Here is a 9085-nt window from a genome sequence, read left to right on the forward strand (position 1 = left end):
CAGGCTCAGTATAAGACTATCTCAAAAACAGGTAGTGAGCTACGGACACCTCCAGCCTCCACACCTGCACACACAGTCGCGTGCACACACAAGCAGGTGCATACAAACAATTTTATCTTGTCTCCAGAAAAGCCTTCTCTTAGAACACCCTGGTCCAGTGTCACCTTGGGCACTGAGGGTACAGACCAAACAGTTCTGTGTCAGCGGACTGAAGATTGCATGTGACAGTTTGGAGCCTGTGGTCTGTTATATAGGAAACCACAAGGAGAGCTGCTTCTGTTATATATTAACTGTGCATATCTTACATATTGACTGTATTTAAACCTATACAATTATATATTTATATACTATATAGATTTAACTGTGTTATATATTTCCAAAGCTGCTCTTTTCTCTACCTGTCCAGCTCCCACCGGTTTCCCCTGTCCTGTTGGGCCCTCTACAGTCAAGCCTCTGAAGACAGCTGAAGGGCGAGTTTCATCCACATTACTCTGAACTCAGCCCCCTGGCTACCCCTCCCCTCTCCTCTCTCTAGCCACTTAGCATCTGTGTTCATTGCATTACTGTAGCTACCATTTCTGGCTGGTGACCTTAGCTGGCCCATCACCTTGCTTGTACCAGGAGTTTAGAGGTATGGGTGGCATCCCTTCCAGTACCTTTTCCAGTTTGACTGTTGGTTCAATTACTAGGGGAGATTCAGTGGCTCAAAAGGATCTCAGCACAGCCTGGATGGGGTTGGCAGACACCACGTGGTGCTGTTGTAAATGTGTGTATTGCCTTTGCAGCACTGGATGCTGGGTCACCCTCACAGGAGGTTAGGCCACGAGGCTTTCAACTCCATCCTTAGCTGGATATGTTGTTTTTACTGTCACTGAAGTGGATCCAGCGACAGCTTCCAGCTGTGGCAATGCTTTGTCCACAGCTGGTAAGAGCTGCATCAGTGCTGTACCTAGATGTTCATTCCTTTGCATGGCTAGGGCCGGGATCCTCCTGGGACCATTTGCTCAGGTCGGCTCTGCCCAGCCCCCAGCTGCAGCCCTCTGTAACTTGCTCAGAAGCTTCTTAGGCCTTTTTGTAAAAAATTCCACATGGAATCTCCCTCCCCCACCCCCCCCCCTTTTTTTGCCTTTAAAAATCAAGTTCTGCTGGGCGGTGGTGGCACACACCTTTAATCCCAGCACTCGGGAGGCAGAGGCAGGCAGATCTCTGTGAGTTCCAGGAAAGGCTCCAAAGCTACACAGAGAAACCCTGTCTCAAAAACAAAAACAAAAAAATTTTCAGGTTCTAAGGATAAGAAGGTAAAGTATAAAAATACCAGTTGCAGAGGACCCAGGTTCAGTCCCAGCACCCACATGGTAGCTCAAAGCCATCTGTACCTGCAGTTCCAGGGGACACTGATGCCTTTTTCTGGTCTCCAGGGTCACTGCTCATGATGCACATACATGTATGCAGGCAAAAGAGTCATACACTTAAAATAAAAATAAGCAAGTCTTTTTTTTTAAATCTAGAATTCACACCGCCTTTAAAAAAATAATTTACTTCTTTATGTGTATTGGTGTGAAGGGAACTGGAGTTACAGTTGAGAGCTGCCATGTGAGTGCTGGAAATTGAACCCAGGTCCTCTGGAAGAACAGCTAGTGCTCTTAACCACCAAGCTGTCTCTCCAGTCCCAACAAACAAGTCTTTTAAAATTATTTTTTTTAACTTATTTTATATACCAACCAGTTTCCCCTCCCTCCTCTCCTCCTGTTCCCTTCCCTCCCCTCCTTTTTACCCTCCCCCCATCCACTCCTCAGAAAAGGTTAGGCCTTCCATATGCCCAATGCATGGCATATCAAGTTGAGGCAGGACAAAGCTCTTTCCCGCTGCATCAAGGCTGAGCAAGGCATCCCACCATAGGGAATAGGTTCAGAAAGGCCAGCTCATGTGCCAGGAACAGATGCTGGTCCCACTGCTAGAGGCCCCATACAGACAAGCTACACAACTGTCACCCACATGCAGAGGGCTGTCGGTCTAGAGAGTCAGCTGTCTCTGTGGGTTTTCCTGTCATGATCTTCAGCCCCCCCCCCCCACCTAGTTCCTACAATTCTTCCTCCCTCTCTTCAACAGGACTCCCAGAGCTTAGCTGTGGATCTCTGCATCAGCTTCCATCAGTTACTGGATGAAGGTTTGATGATGACAGGGCAGTTACCACTTTGATCACAAGGGAAGGTCAGTTCAGGCACCCTTTCCACTATTGCTAGGAGTCTTAGCTAGGGTCATCCTTATGGAATCCTGGGATTTTCCCTGGCACCAGGACAAACTAGTCTTAATGAATAAAAATAAAATAAAAACACACCAGTTCCCTAGAAAACTCTCAAACACCCACATCTGTTCTACATTCGTCGGCACAGGCTATTAGAGAATTTTTAAAAGCTATTTTTATTGTGTTAAAGATTATTTTAAAAATTGTATGTAGGTGTGTTTGTGTGTAGATAGCTACATATGTGTGTATGCACCCATGGAGGTCATAGGTGTTGGTTCCCTGTGTTGCTAGAATTACAGGAGGTTGTGAACCACTAAATGTGAGTACTGGGAACCAAACTCGGGCCCTCTAACAAAAGCAGTATGTACTCTTAACCACAGAGCCATCTCTCCAGCTTCTACTTTTTACTCATTCATTGAGGATTTCATACATGTATCCAATGTATTTTAATCATATCCACCCTCACTCCCCTCTCCAGCTTCCCCCAAACCCCACCTCCATGTTCCCCTCCTGACTTCATGTCTCTTTTTTTCGAGACAGGGTTTCTCTGTAGTTTTGGAGCCTGTCCTGGAACTCGCTTTGTAGACCAGGCTGGCCTCGAACTCACAGAGATCCACCTGCCTCTGCCTCCCGAGTGCTGGGATTACAGGCATGTGCCACCACCGCCCGGCTTTTTTTTTTTTTTTTTTTTTTTAAATAACCCAGAGTTCCATAGTGCTACCCATATATGTATGGGCGTGTACCCATCTACTAGAGCACGGTCAACTTACCAGGGGCCACACCCCTAAACAAAACTGACTCTTTCTTCTAGCAGCCATTGGCTGGCTGTCAATAGCCCCTCTCGCGTTTGTGCTAGAATGCTGACTGGCTTGATTCTGTGCACGTCTGTGCGGGCAACCACAGCTGCTTTGAGTACAACAGTCATGTCCAGAAAATACTGTAGAATTTGATCAATACCTTTTCAGGGATCGTATGTCTCTCTCTTTTTTTTTTTTTTTTTAAATAATTTATTTATTTATTTATTTATTATGTATACAGCAGTATCCCTGCAGGCCAGAAGAAGGCACCAGATCTCTTTACAGATGGTTGTGAGCCACCATGTGGCTGCTGGGAATTGAACTCAGGACCTCTGGAAGAGCAGCCAGTGCTCTTAACCTCTGAGCCATCTCTCCAGCTCCCTCATATGTCTTACCAACCCTAAAATTCTTAAAATTCCTCAGCTAGCTCTCACACCGTGTGGATTAATTTCCCACTCTCTTTAGGTTTGGTTTGCTCCTCAGGGTGTTTAACATCATATCATCTATATAATGCAACCATCTTGCAGAGGGCAGACAGTACAGCAAGGTCCTGGACTACCATCATGTGACCAGCCACTGGGTTTGTATCCTGATGAGTGTAAAGCCAAAAGTGAATTTATTTTACTGCTCACAGCCTAGAAAGAGGGGTCTGTTTCTAAAGCAATGCCCTCCTTGGATGAAGGAAGCATAAGGGTTTTATACAAGACTATACAGCTATTCACAGAGGATGTGGCCCCCTCCTAAGTACACTCAGGTAAAGTATGCTCTTGAGGACACTCAGTTTAAGATGCTGAAACCCATGTGTAAGAAAGTGATGGACAGGAATGCCTCTGGGCTTGCTCAGTTCACACTATAGTGTTTAATAGAACATAAACATTTCAAAGGTACATTAATCCAGGATTATGTCCCTGAAGGTGCCTGCCTTGTTTATTGGCTAACAATCCCTTGACAGTGAGGCTCTGGAGGAAACCTTGGAGATGCTCCTGCTGAGCGAGAGTATGTCTGGGGATCCAGCAGCTAGGGCAATAGTGAAGCTAGGGGACACGTCATCACTTGCAGTTTCCAAAAGACCAATTCTGGGTATAAGCAGGTGGATGGGGGTGGCACTCTCTGTTTAGCTCTCTTTAATTCCGCCATTATCCATGAGCTGTTGGGCTCTTGTTGTAATGTAAACACTAACTATCTATTGTACACTTACTCATCCTGTGTGTCTATGAACACACGTACATGTGCACTGTTGCATGTATGTAGGGGTCAGGGGACATTTGAGAGTTGGCTCTCTCTTTCTACCATGTGGGCCTTGTAGATCAAACTCAGGTTTTCAGGCCTCTTGACGCCAGTCCTCACCAGTTGAAAAACCTCAAGGGACCCGTATCTCTGCTGCTGCTGCTGCCGCCGCCGCTGCCGCACAGGTCTCTATGCAGTCCTGGCTGTCCTGGCTGGGATTAAAGGTGTATGGCACCATGACTAGCCTCCATCTGGCTTCTTTACTAGACACACTGGGCTGCTGAAAGTGTTTGGGGCTAGGTGGATACTCTATCCTTTAAAAATTCTTCATGGTTTCTGTAATTTTGTCAGACACCCTGGGAAGCCCGTTGTTTGGTATTTATCGCCCCATGGCAAGGAGGTTTAACAACTATAGCTCTCATCTCAGTTAACCAGGCATGTCTACCTTACAGTCACCCCAAGTAGAAACTTGACCAAGTGGTAAGCAGCGTCCCTAGTAGTACATCTACCAGCTGGGGAGGAAAATGTACAGTGCCCTGGGCAGATTAGCCACCCATAGGATAAACTTAGCACCTACCTGTGTCATTCTCTCTAAGTCTACTCACTACTGCTCAGTTCTTGGTACCTTGGAGGGCTGCCAAGGTAATTTAGCTCCAGTACCTTACCACAGCCCGTATTTTACACATTAAGAAGGGGCAGATAAACGTGCAATCCTTTGTATGCTCATTTCTGAGGGTGGGCTGAGGCGGTTCCATTCCAGAGCTTCCTCCAAAGCTTCTTCCATCCCTCTCTGCTATCATTCACACGGGTGAGCTGATGCCTGACTCTGAAGACTTTCTTCTAGAGCACTGGTTCTCAACCTTCCTAACGCTGCACCCCTTAATACAGTTCAAGTTGTGGTGACCACCAACCATCAAATGATTTTCGTTGCTACTTTATAACTGTAATTTTGCTACTGTTATGAATTGTAAATGTTTTCTGTTGGTCTTAGGTGACTCCCTGTGAAGAGTTGACTCGCCAGGGGGTTGTGACCCATAGGTTGAGAACTGCGGTCCTAGAGGCTCAAAAGCACCAAATCTGGTTTCCTGTCACCCCAACTCAATACAAATAGGACTCCATTCACTTTTAAGCAACCAAAGACCTTCTTTGCATTTCCTTTTTCTCAAGCCCTCCTGAGTACTTTAGCACTCACTAACTCTACGTATACAGTATGCTTCATCACAGACCAGCTGGCTTCTCCTATCTAGTGAAGGTCATGTCCCCTACTAGTATCAGCAAAGGCTTAAAGGCCCATACCAGTCCTGAGGTCACTGCTGAATTAGCTTTTAACTTGCTTGTCTTATCTAGGTGTTGAACTGTACAGCAAGCATTTCCTTCACACCCAGTACTCAGTAATGCCTGCCCTTTTTATTGTCTTCTAGTTCCTAATATACATGGCAGTGTCAGGAAATGACCAAGGGTCCCCAGTAGTTTATACGAGCTGACAGTCTGATTCCTATTGTCTCAGACTATACCCTTTATCTCAAAGAAGGAGGGATGAGTGATAATCTCCATTTCATGGCACCTACACTTAGACTTTTCACTCCATCTCCTATGCCCCAGAGTCTCAACAGACATTGTTTAAGTCTTTTTGTTGTTGTGTGTGTATGAGTACACACACACCAGGGTGCACGTGTGGTCAGAGGTCAACTTCCCTTTTCTCCTTCCACACGTTAATCCTGGGAATCAAACTCAGGTCCCTGGGCCTGGCAGCAGGAACATGCTTTGTTTTTACCCATGGAGCCATCTTGGTCTTTCCCCAGTCAAGCTGTTCAGAGGCAGAGTATTCTGATTATCATTTTCCTGTACTGAACCATCCCTAAGGCCACCTACATGTTGGGCCATGGATCTTCCCTTCCTTTTTATTAGCAAGTTTTTGGATCCCAGGAAAGACTCAATTTGTACCTCTTCTACCAGTTGGGTAAGACAAGCACTCCCTCTCCTCTCCTCCCTTCTCCCATGAACTCCCAGGAGCTAACAGCAGGTAACATCCATTCTTCCACTGTAACTCATCGAGCAAGAAACTATGGGCTGACAGTGCAGCCTCGTCACGTCTTATTTTTTTTAAAAGATGTATTTATTTATCATGTATACAGTGTTCTGTTTGCACGTATCCCTGTAAGCCAGAAGAGGGCACCAGATCTCATTACAGATGGTTGTGAGCCACCATGTGGTTGCTGGGAATTGAACTCAGGACCTCTGGAAGAACAGCCAATGTTCTCTAACCTCTGAGCCATCTCTCCAGCCCCTTGTCACGTCTTATTACCTACAGCACAGGTAATAACCACTGCCGCTACCTGCTTACATCCTGACCCACAAATGCTTTCAGGAAGTGTAAAAACACTTTGTCCACCAGCTGCTTGGGGGTACCTCTTACCTGGCAGACCCTATTACAGAAGAAAATTGCCACCTGGGGGTTTCTCTGATACTTGGCACAGTTGTGTGCCTTCGCACCTATAGCTGGGGGCCATTACCTGCCCCTCCTAGACTCGCCTTTGGTTTTGTACATGGCATATCACAGGGCTTTTTCCTAGGAAGATACAGACACATCTACTCATTACAGATAGGGAAGATGCTAAGAGACTAAAGGATCCCATCTGAGTCCAGTCTGGCAAACGAGTTGTCTTACTGGGCACTGACAGGAAGGAGCATGGGCAGGTGCATAGGCAGCTGCACCACTGTCAAGCCCCCATGCCACTTCAGAACAGCTATGTCACCAGCAGTGTGGCCATTTGTGCCTGTCGCCAGCCAAAGCGCTTAGGTAATCTTGTGAAATATGCCCCACCCCCTCCAAAAAGAAAAAAAACAAAACAAAACGGGCCATTTTGGGGAGGGCCTTGCAGAAGTGATCACAGCCGCTCTGGTTCAAGATGGCAATGGTTACGTCCAACTTGACAGAAACAGCCGTACACAGTCTTAGTGCTGGCTCCAAAGGCTTAAATGAAGCTACTTTTTAAAAGAAAAAGCTCCCAAAGGGTGTGATCAGAACAGTCCCGAGAGTGACAGATGGTGTGATACATCAATCCACAGGCAACTAACTGATAAAACGTTTTATTTCACTTTTGAGTTTTTACATTTTCCTGATTACACCTCCGGGTAAGGTGAAACTAGAATGTTTAGAAGACACACATGAATCTAGTACATCAGTAACCAGGGTTTTCTTTTTCTTTTTGCTATACTATTTTCACAACCACAGGTGTGCTTGCCAGGTAAATATAACCACCACAGAAGCAAACGTTAGGCAGAATACTGGTAAGGAAAAAACAAAGCAAAGAGCGACCAGATATACAGACAGGCTTTGTTCCACACTCACTACTGTGTTGTCAAGCGCCAAGTATTAACTGCACATTTTTGTTCAGCTAGAAAGAAGGGAGGTTTTTTTTTGTTTTGTTTTTTGTTTTTAGGTTTTTTTTGTTTTGTTTTGTTTTTTGGTTTTAAATCAGTGCATGAATTCTTTTCTCATTTCAGCAGATGGACAGATGGGTTCTACAGCTACGTGGAATGTCAAGGTAGAGGGTGATACTGTGAGACTGACAGGCCTGGCAGTTGTTGGTTCTCTACTGTAGTGTCCATGCAACTTCCCTGTGCTACAGGGTCTTGTCTCGACGACATGTCTGAGAACTAAGCTGGATGAGTACACTGGGAGGGTCTGGTGACAGGTACTAACAAGCATTATCAGGGCTGACTGCAATAGGGAGAAATCATGGCTACTTAAAGAGCCTTCTTTTGATTCGAGTCACTGAATGCAGAGCAACTGTGCCGAGAACTGCAGGAAGACAGGGGATGGTGCTGGCAGGCCGCCTTTCCCACACCCTGAAGCAAGGCTTGCTCCCCAATGTGCTCTATGCCTTGCCCCTGCCCATACAGTAACAACAAATAAAGGCTTCCAAAAGAACCACCCAAGGAAGCAGAAAGCTGTACATTTTAAGAGGAGAAAACCAAAGTCAGCAGCCAGAGGGATAGGAACGAAAGAATGTTAAATCTCAAAGTTCCCACCCTCCAAGCTAGGAAGAACCCCAAGACTAGGAGTGCTCCTCAGAACATTATCCTTAGAGGAATTATCCAGCAAACCAGTATGGCCATTCCTAAGATATACTGCTCTCTCTTTTCCTCTCCTTTAGCTAGTGGGTAACAGAAATAGATCTCTGTTTTCACAAGTTGCTAACCAGGAACACACTGCTGTAGTAAAGGGGTTTAGTCACACATGTGGTATGAGCATGGGACCTTTTTTGGGGTGTCACTGCCCAATTACCAGCCAAAGAATTTCACTTTCAGGTTTTGAGTTTCCTCAGGAGAAGACACTGCAGATATTTGTGGTCATGAGTGGCAACAGCCCATATTGATCAAGTGTCAATAAGCCATCAACCACAGGCAGAATTACCATGAGTCACCAAACTCAGGGTGCCAATGGTAAGCATCTCACCCTAAGTCCCGGCATCACAAGAGAATCTCTACAACTTTCTGTACAACTTTACAACAGAATTGTATTTTCAGTGACTATTCTGACATCAGATTAAACTTTCCAAAAAGTTATACATGATTCAGGTCTATTTTTCCTACCAGTAAGAGCTCTGCTAAATTACAAACCCCATAATCACAGTGTTCAGTTTGTAGAAATTAAACACACAGTAATCCTTGTCAATGTTGATCAAAAATCAAGACTTCAGAAATGCCATGGCATTTAAGGGACCAGTCTGAGTTTTAGATTCAAATACTAGCTGTTTATCCCAGGGACCATTTTTGCTAGGCTTAGGCTGTGAAAAATCGAAAGTCAACA

The sequence above is a fragment of the Onychomys torridus genome, chromosome 4, assembly GCF_903995425.1.
Source record: "Onychomys torridus chromosome 4, mOncTor1.1, whole genome shotgun sequence".
Classification (NCBI taxonomy): Eukaryota; Metazoa; Chordata; class Mammalia; order Rodentia; family Cricetidae; genus Onychomys; species Onychomys torridus.